Source organism: Anguilla rostrata, chromosome 3, assembly GCF_018555375.3.
Source record: "Anguilla rostrata isolate EN2019 chromosome 3, ASM1855537v3, whole genome shotgun sequence".
In the NCBI taxonomy this organism is placed as follows: domain Eukaryota; kingdom Metazoa; phylum Chordata; class Actinopteri; order Anguilliformes; family Anguillidae; genus Anguilla; species Anguilla rostrata.
The window spans coordinates 13,111,120-13,122,138 of NC_057935.1; the positions used below are offsets into that span (position 1 = coordinate 13,111,120).

Here is an 11,019-nt window from a genome sequence, read left to right on the forward strand (position 1 = left end):
CTTTTTTCTTTTTTTTTGTTCGCGCATAATGAACAGGTCTCTTCCGATTGGCGGGATCTCCTGGCTGCGATAGTTCGGTGCCAATTAGAATTGATGGTGCCTCGTGTGTGCCAGCAACAGGTTCCAAGTGCCCAATTGCTCATTTGCTACTTGGGTGCAAAGCTTGTTAATTATTTCAGAAAGATTCCGCGACTGGAGGTCAGTTCATGAATAGTAATTTAAATCATCACAGCTCTGGTGAGTTTAGAAATGGTGTGGTAAACTTTGGCATTAAAGATCGCATAGCTGCCATAGTTAATGAGATGATTTACATCAGACCACTTTAAATTGACTAATTGCAGTTCGTGGAATGGCTACCAAAGAATGAAAGCACACAATCAATCAATCCACGTATTTGCTCTTGAAAACATTCTCGTGCTTTAATATAAATAATGAAGATGACTTGCATTTATAAAAGTGCCATTATGAATGTTATTTACAATCACAGGTAATGGGGTTGGTAACTCGCTTCATTCACCATGAATATAGATCAACATTTGTCATTTGTAACAGAATCATAACCACACATTAGCAGTATTGGACAGATATTGATTTATAAATCCCAATTGATCATGACTGGATTGTCAGTTTATCAGGACAAGATTACGAATTTGGTCAAAAAACTGTCTCTGTGACAACGGCCATTGCAATGCCCACCATCTGTATTCGTTTGGCAAGAGATGATAAGCGGGCTTCAACAGACAAATTCCAGCTAACTAGTCGCTGCCATTTCTGTTGCTATCATAGATCTGTTACAGGCAGGACAAGCAGCTCGGACAACAATGGTGTTTGGCTGAAATCAGCGCAGTTTTGTTCAGCACCAAAGCCTCTTATAAACTGAAAACCCAAATGAATAATCTATTTATTTTATAGGAAGTAACCAAATAAAGCAATGCTGTTTCGGCGAGCCTCTTATTCGGAATGATGCGATCAGGAAGTGTGCGGTTTATTGCTGTTGAACAATCAAGAAGATTTTTGTGAAGTGTGATAAAGCAGTTATTTTCACAGGCTAACAGGCACAGGTTAATGATTCCCGGCTGTCCTGTCCGCTGGTAAACCCTCGGTGATTTGTTGCACGGCAGTCTTTCGCGTTAACCATTCCCCATCATTTTGGGCCATATATCTGATTAAGTAGAAGAGGACGAGCAGGAGTCATCTTGTGCTATGATCAGGTAAAATTAAGACTAGGATCGTGATGCGTCGGTCGTGACTATATCCCCGAGAGCTGTCAAGGTCAGACCAAGTTAAACTCTTCATGCTGTATTCGGCTGGTGAAAATCTGAGGAGAGAGTTACCTGTAAAAGACCGTAGTCCGTCCACCTATATGCGTGAGCCTTAATGAACAACTGGCTAATCACAGAATGCTAAACTCTTGGCCAGTTTGTGAGTTTTTGGTAATGAAGGATAACTTTGAAATGGACAGTTGTTGATGAATATGTTTCTCTTTCTTGATTTATTTATTTTACCCATGAGCACTCTGTAGCTGGAGGCTTAGCCCCGGACAAAGATGCACCAGGATGTGCTAAGGAGGACACATTTCTCCTGAAATTCCCTGCAAATATTATAATAGTTGAGTTTGAATACAACATTTGAATAGAACGTATGGTTCAATGACTGCTTGATTTGTGTAGTAAGGGACAACAACAGGATTAAGTTAAGCTCATCCAACAGAAAAAAATTAATCCTCATAATTATTCATAATCCTTCTAAATAGACACAAATCTTATGCAGTGTAATTACTCACATTGACTTATGTAGTTGGGATTTCCATCTACCTTTAATATTTTCAGTGGTGGTACTTGTTGAATAAGAAATTAACTGATTAACCACCACAGAATTTACAAACTTTCTTTTAGCCACAGTGTATGTGGTAACACTTTACTTGAACCCTTCAACAAAACTATTATCACTGTTATTGGTAAATTTTATGACAGTAACATCTGGCATAACATTTACCAATAAAAGTATAACAGTCTTATTATAGCTATAACTAGCATCATTTGTTATTCCATCTTGGGACAGCTGTTATGTCATGTGTATGACAGTGTAAGGTACGGCAGTCTTATGTTGAAGGGTTCAAGTAAAATGTTAACATGCACTGTTTGAAGCCAGTAGTTTTTATTTGTTTGTTTGTTTTGGTAACCAAGAGCAACATTTTCAGGACAGTGCCCTGCACCAGTTGGTCTCCAGAGGGTTCAGCAGACTAAGACTCATGGATAATTTTTCCAGCCCACCCCACAACCCTAGGAGAGACGGACGGGAAGCCACCATGTCTAACAACAGTGATCAGACACAGCCTATGTCCTGCTGCTCCTCTATTCACACTCAGCAAAAAGGAGCCCTTTTAAATGAATAAAAGGGATTAACAAAATTAAATACAAAAGATTCGCTTTCGGCTGAGTTATATCAGCAGAGCAAGGTGATATAGCGAGAAATCAGTTAGAGGTATATTCTGAACCCTCAATAAGGTTTTTTTTCCCCCTTCGCAGGGTAGTCTTTGCAGGTTGTGTGGTAGAGGGAGAGGTCCTTTGGGTGTCTGAGTCCATTGTTGCATCCTTTCAAGTCTGAGGGCTGAATGGCCAGTTGAGACAAACTGGAGTGATGTGTAGCATAGTTTTCACCTGTAAGGTCTATTAAATATCATTAAGTGTACTGATGTGGAGACAGTCTTTTTTCACTTAACAAAACTGAGGTCTCTCAGGACTACTAAATATATTAACTACTGTAAACCCTGTCACAGGGTGTGATTCTGCAGTGTGGCTACAGTGCCAGGAGCTTAGGAGGGTGTGTGAACAAGGTGCTGAAATAAGTGCAGAAAAACACAGTCTGTGTTATGTTTATTAGCTCTGATGAACATCCGGCTTCAAAAGCAGAACAGAAATGGAGGAGTTAACTAAATGAAATATATTCAACACCATCGTCATTACAATAATAATAAGAACAGCAACAATATGGGCTGCACAAGAAAAGTGATGCAAATGTGGCCAAACTAATATGCCGGGTGCATTCAAAGGTCACGACCATCGTAGTGTTCCATTTTAAAAAACAAATTTCACAGAGGCGATAGCAGGGTGTTCATGTATGTTTCCTTGACTGAACCTGAGGTTGTTGATCGCTGGTGTACAGCGCTTCCTGTGGTTCTAGATTGTAACGATGCACAGTTGATATTCACAGTTGGCGTAAACGTGGGCCAGTCCTCCAGAGGCCTTCGTGGATGAAGAACACAGGAAACGGTGGAGCCTGGCTTCTGTGTTCGAGAGCCGACCGCCTCGAGCCAAAGCAGGATCGCAGGAAAAGCCAGGAGAAGAGCAGCTCTCATCTCTGCGTGCCTGCGTACCTCTTTTCAGAAGGAGGCATTCTGGGCTTCAGGCACATAGTAAACAATGAAGTCCAGCTTTAATGATGGTAAAATACAATGTTCTTGTCCTATGGGGCAGCAAGATTGAAAAACCACCAATTACATCTAAAATGAACTATCGAATTAAAAACTCCTACCAGACCACTCCGTTCCACACCCTTTACTCTCCAAGGGTGTAATCTAAATCTTTGTGGGGGGGGGGGGTTGTCAATAATCTTTATTCATTGTATGATGAATAAAAGATATTTGCTATTATAAATTATAAGAAAATATTTTGTAATGTCCATTAGTGAGGAAACCAAAAATACTAGGCTTTAGATCCTCCTACATTATAACATTTGGTTGTGCCCTTGCAAGCTCCATTTCTAAAGGGAAATTTTTTTTTGCAGTCATAAATCAAGTCAAGAACTTTCAGAAGCAGCAGTCATCACTGGAGAAGAAAGGGAGAGATTTCAAATGAATAGCAGTAAGTGTTTGAATGTATTCAATCATTTGATGTGTTGTAATAAATGCAATCTAGCAATGATAAGGACAAGTTTCACTCTAAGGTGTTTGAAATGTGTATAAATGTAACAGTGATTCAGTGATTATTTTTGTTCATTAGCTTGCTTTGTCATGTAGCCAGTAGTACTCTGCCAATAGATTAATAGTATTAATAACGAATAGAATCAAGCTGGCTGTGTTGACCATTGTCTGCAAAAAGTATAGTCTATTTTCTTTCAACTTCTAAAATTATTGAGCCATTTCTAGAGAAGACAAGGTATAAGGTTATATTTTTAAGGGACTATAAGAATTAGAATAATGGCAAGTTGCCCAGCTAGCCGATACACAACTACACTACATTGCTTTTTGGTATGTGAAAACCCTGTGATATATCTAGAAAATGAAAATATGGGGAAAACATGAACATGAGCATTTAAAATCAATAAAATAGCAGTGCAATTCCAAAAGTAAGCAAGTTATTCTGGTATTTCCCCATTTAACTTTATTCCACACAACCTTACATGTAATTTCATACTTGTAGGTGTCAGAAATCTACTCTTGAGTAATGAGAAGTAGTGGGCCATTGGGGCAGTAGTGTAGTATAATGAGTACAAGGAACTGGTCTTGAAATCTGAAGGTCACAAGTTCAATTCCCAGGTAGGACACTGCCATTGTACCCTTGAGCAAGGTACTTAACCTACACTACTTCAGTATATATCCAGCTATATAAATGGATGCAATGCACATGCTATGTAGAATGTTGTGTAAGTCGCTCTGGATAAGAGCCTCTGCTAAATGCCTGTAATTTAATGTAATGGCCATGGTTGGAGTTAAGTGCAATGTTAACATACATGAAAGATAATGTACTGGGCACTAAGAGAAGAGTACTGGTTCTCTATTTGTGGCCATTTAAGCCTTTATTGCATGTCTCCTCTCTATTCTGCACCCCCCCAATTCTGGAAGAGGTTCTCCACAGTAGTCAAGGCAGCTGAGTCACTGTCTTCCACCGCAGGCTGAAAACTCACCCTGTTCAAACTGCATCTCGTCTCAACTGACCCTGAACTCTGAGCATTTGTTCTGGGTTGAATACCCCTGCATATGCTACATTTAATGCATTAAACAAAATTCAATGCTCTACTTATAGCACTACATCATCAATCTACCTTTTGTAAGAGGCATTTAATATGATGCTGTAGATGTATGTAATGACTCCTACTACTGGTTGTGACAGTGATTACTTGGTATCATCTGTGCTCTGGGTCTTTCTTGCATGCAGTGCTTTAAGTTCCTTGGGATAAGAGCATCAGCTAAATGACTGACAATAAGTGGGTTAGGGGGTCACTGTCCTGGGAAATGGATCCAAGCCAGCTAGGTAAAACGTGGTAGAACCAACCAAATTGAAGAGGGGGGGAGAGAGAAAGAGAGAAAGAGAGAGGGAGAGAGAGAGAGAGCATCTGGGGTTGAAACTAATGAAGCAGTGCAGCTGTAATGATAGCTTATGGGTATGTCACTGTCCTTGGTGCTGAAATCTCTACTGTCGACTTAAACCAAATAGTCAGTCACAGGCTTGAGTCATTCAGTCAACATTAGTCCCCTAGATTTGTTTAAAACATAAATGCAAGCAGTGATTATTTTCTACATGAACACAGTTTGCACACATATCACAGAGGTAAAGATAAGACGTTACACCTTTAGGATTTAATGGTGAAAGTTAGGGACAAATGTTGATTGGATCCAGATTACAGCTGTAGAAACTGTTCAGTCTGAAATCTGAAAAAAAGAAAAAAAAATCCAAACTCCAGAAAATTACTCTTGGGCTGAGGACCAAGTTGGTCTTTAAAAAGTCACTATTAAATATAGTTTGTTTTACTTTCCTGCCTTCTTGGCTTTAAATCAACCACACTGCTCTGTCCTTGTGTGGATCTAACTCTTCTATGAAGAGAACCATCATTCTTCTGTTGTAGGAGTAAATGGTAACACACAAACATGCACACACACACACACACACACAATCATCACAGATGAAATGCAGAATACCGGTCTGTTTGTTTAATTCTTTTTGTGCAGTAAAGCAACAACAACACTGACAGCAATGCAATGTACTATATTGTGCTATAATTTTATAATATCGATTTTTATTTTACTGTTTATGTATGAATTAGTATCGTTAAAGTGCCAAAAATGTCTGCCTTGTAATATGGAATAGCTCAAAGCCATTGTAATGAGGCATCTCAGCACATTGCAGTGCTGTTAGATTATTGATCGCTACGGTTTTGAAGGGGGCAAATTAAGACCCTCTGGCAGTCAATTAGGGAATCGGCGCTAAGCAGAATTCAAACCGCCTCCAGGCAGTGGCTCTGGGGGCCCCTCTGGGACCCGGCAGTGGCTCTGGGGGCCCCTCTGGGACCCGGCATACTCGCAACAAACAGGCTGAGCGTTTGAACAGCCGTCAAACACAAACCTGGTGATTCTGCGCCGAGGCGTTCCATCTTTGATGTTGCTGTTTCCTTATTACTTAGTCTGAAGCTCTGCAGTAACACAGCCTTTATCTCCACTATTCAGAAGCTGTTTCCAATTATTATTATTCTTATTATTATTATTATTATTATTATTATTATTATTTTATTATTAACACATATAAGGAATAAGCCTGGGAACACTGGGCCCAGGTTCTCCCAGGTGTCACTGATAAACTCTGCCCCACCCACCAGGCACCTGAAAGACAAATCACATGTTAAATTCCAGCACTGGCAGACACGGGCAGGGGTCATCACAGTATATATTCATAACTGAACCTAATAAACACGGGCCAATGCATTGAAAAGACACAGAAGGCCTGGCCTCCTACTTTCATGGCCTTGCTCTTTCCTGAAATTTGGCTCCAGAGCCTTGTATTACAGTGCAATGCTACTGGAGCACTTTGGGTATTGCCAACTAAAAGCACTTAGAAATATAGCACTAAAAAACACAACAAACCTACATCAAAATCATAATTTAAACCACAACCATAATCAGCTGAGTGGACACTAATCATGAGGAATGAAACAGCTTGCACCAAACAGTACTCCCAAGCCCTGACCACTGACCCCGCCCCTTTTCCATTGTTTCCATTGAGTTGAGTCACCTTGGCTGCACCGCATGCACCCAGGCAGACTCTCTCAGCGTGAATAAAGGGGCTCAGACCGGGCCTTTAAAGACTCAAATACAGTGCGCCTCACATGGAGGCAGGGGGTAAGGAGAGCGGTTCGATAACGGCACCGTCCATTTTGGCTCAATATGTGCACCCAACAGCAGGCTATAGTCAGTGGGGAAAATGGAGCCCACCACAGCTCAGTGACCACATTTTCCAGAACACGCAGGGAGTATTCCAGCGCGCGTGAATGAACCCGTCCCCAGCACACGGCAGCGCTGGAAACGGCAGACCGTGCATCAGGTTTTCACATCTGCTCCCCTCTCGCTCAGCCGCCGGAGCGCAGTCTGCCCCCCCAAACCCCCCCCCCCACCCGTCCCCACAGCAGGCCCGCAGCTCGCTCATTCCTCCTCAGATTGCAGAGGCGTGCGCCCCGTTTCCTGCTCCGGGACCGCGCTGCCTGATGACTAATCGTGGCGTGGAGTGCTCGCTGAAGAGAGGCTCGATATGCAAAGGGAGACTCTCCACTTAATGAGCACCAGCAACAGTGCGCTGCGAAGTGAGAGTCCCGGAACACCTCCGTGTGTTTGCAATGAGCGGAAGCGCCATTATAATGTTATATTATTAATATCCTATTCCTAAGTCCTATTCATATGTTATTATTTTTAAAAATGCATGAACAAAAGGGTTGAGCAAGCTTGTTTGTTTTTGAGCATAGTTGGGAAACGATTTATCAACGCATTTCTCTTCTGTCCCGAACTGCAGCAAAAAGCAGTTTGTGTTTTATGCCTTTTTTAAAACACTTTTGTTTAATCAGTACTGCCGCTGCAGAGGCGTCATTGGCCGGAAAGGCAAAGATGATGGAAATGTTCAAGACAGCGTATGCGCTTAATGCGTCAGTCCTAATGTCACACTGCTACGGCCCCCCGCCTCCCTGCCTACCTCCCAGTCTCTGCTGATGCTCTTTTTATAAATTTTTTTTTTTACTTTATGACTGTATGGTCATATTACTACACTGTTGCATTATTACTAGTGCTGTTTTTCCACAGAGATGTGCACAGGTATCGTCTGTTTCTCTTTTCTTTATTACTTTTTTATCGATGTAATCACGTCTTTCCATTTTATTACTGATGTATTAGTGCTGTTGTCTGCACACTCGCCCTTCCCCAGTTTATTGTGTTTATGCCGTTACTGAGGCATTTGTGCTTTCCTCTTTTATTTGCATGGATCTCTCTTTCGTTTCCTCATCCTCCGTACGTCTGTCGCTCATTTCGTCCGCTCGTTTTCGTCTTTGGGAGAGCACAGTCGCACACAATATAATTTGATTGCGGTAATTTAACCACATTTTGTATTCAATTTCCCCGGTCATCTCTCCACGGTGCCCTCCCATTGTGAAGGGCACTACAGCAGATACAATTAGATAGATTGAGGAGGGAGCAAAGGGTCAGGCTGCTGGATTGAATGGCTGCGCTATATGTTTCCATAAGGGAAACCAGCCATTATACTGCCCTCCACCTCACCCGGAACCCATCTCCACATAATAATGGTTGTCATCATCATCATCATCACTTCACAGTTCTCTAATAGGGGAGGGGGATGGTGATGTCATAAGTGTTTTAAGAGATGGATAAGAGGGTATGGGCAGGGGCCATATCTGTCAGACATGGAGAGAAATGTGAGGTATGGCAGGGGTGGGGCATCTTTCCAATTTACACATAAATTTAAGCATTCATCAGACACTGTTAGCAATTTAAACAGCTCACATTCTTCTGCAGAATCCGTCTTTTACTGCAGGGTATTTACTGAAGCAATTTACGCTAAGTACTCTGCTCAAGGGTACAATGTCAGCGAGCCTGATCTGAGAATCAAACCTGCTTGAGTTACAAGTCCAGCTGCCTAACCACTATACTACACTGCCACAATTTTAAAAACAGGAATAAGATCAGCAGGGACAGGGAGGCTGCTAGAGCCAGCCCATATTAAAGATGCGACACACACCTTCACTCTCCAGGGTTTGGGATTGACTGATCTCAGTCTGCTGGGACACAATAAGAGGAGGAGGAGGAGGCTTTAAGAGCAAGTGAAATGGTCCTTCAAAAACCGCACTGCTGCTGAAAATACCCCTGCAGGGCCGATGCAAATCCAATGGCTAATGATGTATACATAGGGAATGCGCAAAACTCAAATGTGCATCACAACCAAAGGCCACAAGAGCTAGCAGTCCCTGCTCAGTCCCTTCTCGGGACCTGAACATACAGTATAAGCTCAATAACACAGAAGCTTATGCTCAGTGCTTGTGTCACATTTCACACTGGTAATCTAGAGAACTTGAGGTTTTCAGCGATTAAAAAGGGTTTTGTTTACTATTACAGTGCAAAGGTGCATGGTTTTCGGACCTCTACATAGCCCACATGAGGAGTTTAAACTGATTTGCTTCCACTAAATCGATATATGCATTCACTGCAAATTAATTGTGTATGTACTCTCAGTGAACTTGCACTGTTTGTATAACCTGTGACCACTGTGAAGCCTGCAGAGATCATTTTTGTTTTAATGCTAATTGTGCAAAACTGCTCCTACTGGATTGACAATTGCATCTGGCATGCCCTCTTCAATGTTGCCCACTTTTATTTGACATACCCACTTTAATAATAAAGCATTGTTTCCACAATTACTACACATTCAGAAGACTTCAGATCAAACCATACTGCACACACCCGCAAATGTAATATACCATTTGCTTTGTTTTACACTTTTGAAAGGTGGCTATTTACTTTTTTAACGAAATTACACGTAACCCTTACTTTTAAGAGATGTTTTCTCCAAATCATGGGACATCTTCATTTCTTCATTGCTTTTTCCTTAGCACCTGAGTATTTCATTACCGTTTCCTCTTTGAACCATAAATATTCATTGCCAAATTTCTCTGCATGTAGATAGGAGGAAGTCACGCTGTGGAGGAATTAAACTGCAGGTGAACACACGGTTTCCCCTCGAATCCTAACACCAGGAAAATGCAAACACGGCACTGCGTTTCGGCACCGTGCCACAATTATTTCCCTTTTATCTGCAATTTAGCCATGAGCTCCCGAGGAACGGAGAAGAGAACAGAATACAGATGGAGGTCTCTCATTCTTCCTTTGCCTTGTCGTATCACAAACCAGTTAATGAATGCACACAAACCCCCTTCAGAACCGTAGGGTGCAGAATGAGCCCCCTTTCCACCTTCAGAACTGGAACCAGCCAGATCCACAAAGTTCTGGTTCCAGGTTCTTTCCCACAGTCCTTTTCTGTTGGGCTAAAGGAGAACTTTGCTAACTAAGCTTATGCTAACTAGAACAAGTTTGTTGGACTCCATATCCACATTACCAGAAGACAGTTTAAACCATTAAACCATTTTAAAACAATGTAAACCCTGGCACAGGATTTGGACACAGGACAGTTTGTCACTGATGTGTATAATAGCCAAAGGACACAGTAATAGGAAACTGACATTTATTATTCCATGCAGTAAGACAGCAGCGTATATTTTAATTGGCTAATCTCATGACAGATCAAAGAGGGGCACTTATATTGTTAGCAAATTAAGGCAGCCAATTCTTCAGAAATATTTACCTCTCTGCTCTTGGTGTCAGCAGATTTCCTGTGCTCTTGGTAAAGGAATTTGAGGTGTAAAGGAAATACAGTGGAAATTCGGAAATTGAATCTGCCCACTTCTAATTTAACTAATTTCATCTTCTCTTAGTCTGCTCACAGACATGAGCTTAGACACATGAGCTTAGCTTGGGACCCAAAGCTCCTGCATAGATACTGGTTCCAAGCTCACTGTGTGTAACAGCACGATATGTACCAAACAGGTTCCACCATAAGTAAATGTAACACCTTTAAAATGATCTGCAGCCTTGTCTCAGCAGTTTATGGAACCTGCTCATTTCTCCCTGCCTGTCATCAAGCAAAACAAGTCAGCTGGACCATAACTGTATTTTTCTGCCCTCTGTGGACTAAATAT

General features: G+C 41.6%; 1 long non-coding RNA gene across 4 annotated transcripts; it reads left to right on the forward strand.

The window, feature by feature from the left end:
- The first annotated feature begins 86 nt into the window (after positions 1-86).
- LOC135250232 (uncharacterized) lies at positions 87-5,366 on the forward strand. Of its 4 annotated transcripts, none has more exons than XR_010328885.1 (4): positions 87-237; positions 3,214-3,444; positions 3,787-3,863; positions 4,846-5,366. It is a non-coding gene; the product is annotated as an uncharacterized LOC135250232 (long non-coding RNA). The 4 variants fall into 4 exon arrangements; XR_010328882.1 differs by lacking the exon at positions 87-237 and adding an exon at positions 438-1,061; XR_010328883.1 differs by lacking the exon at positions 87-237 and adding an exon at positions 1,070-1,211 and having other exon boundaries at positions 3,201-3,444.
- Positions 5,367-11,019: the final 5,653 nt, after the last annotated feature.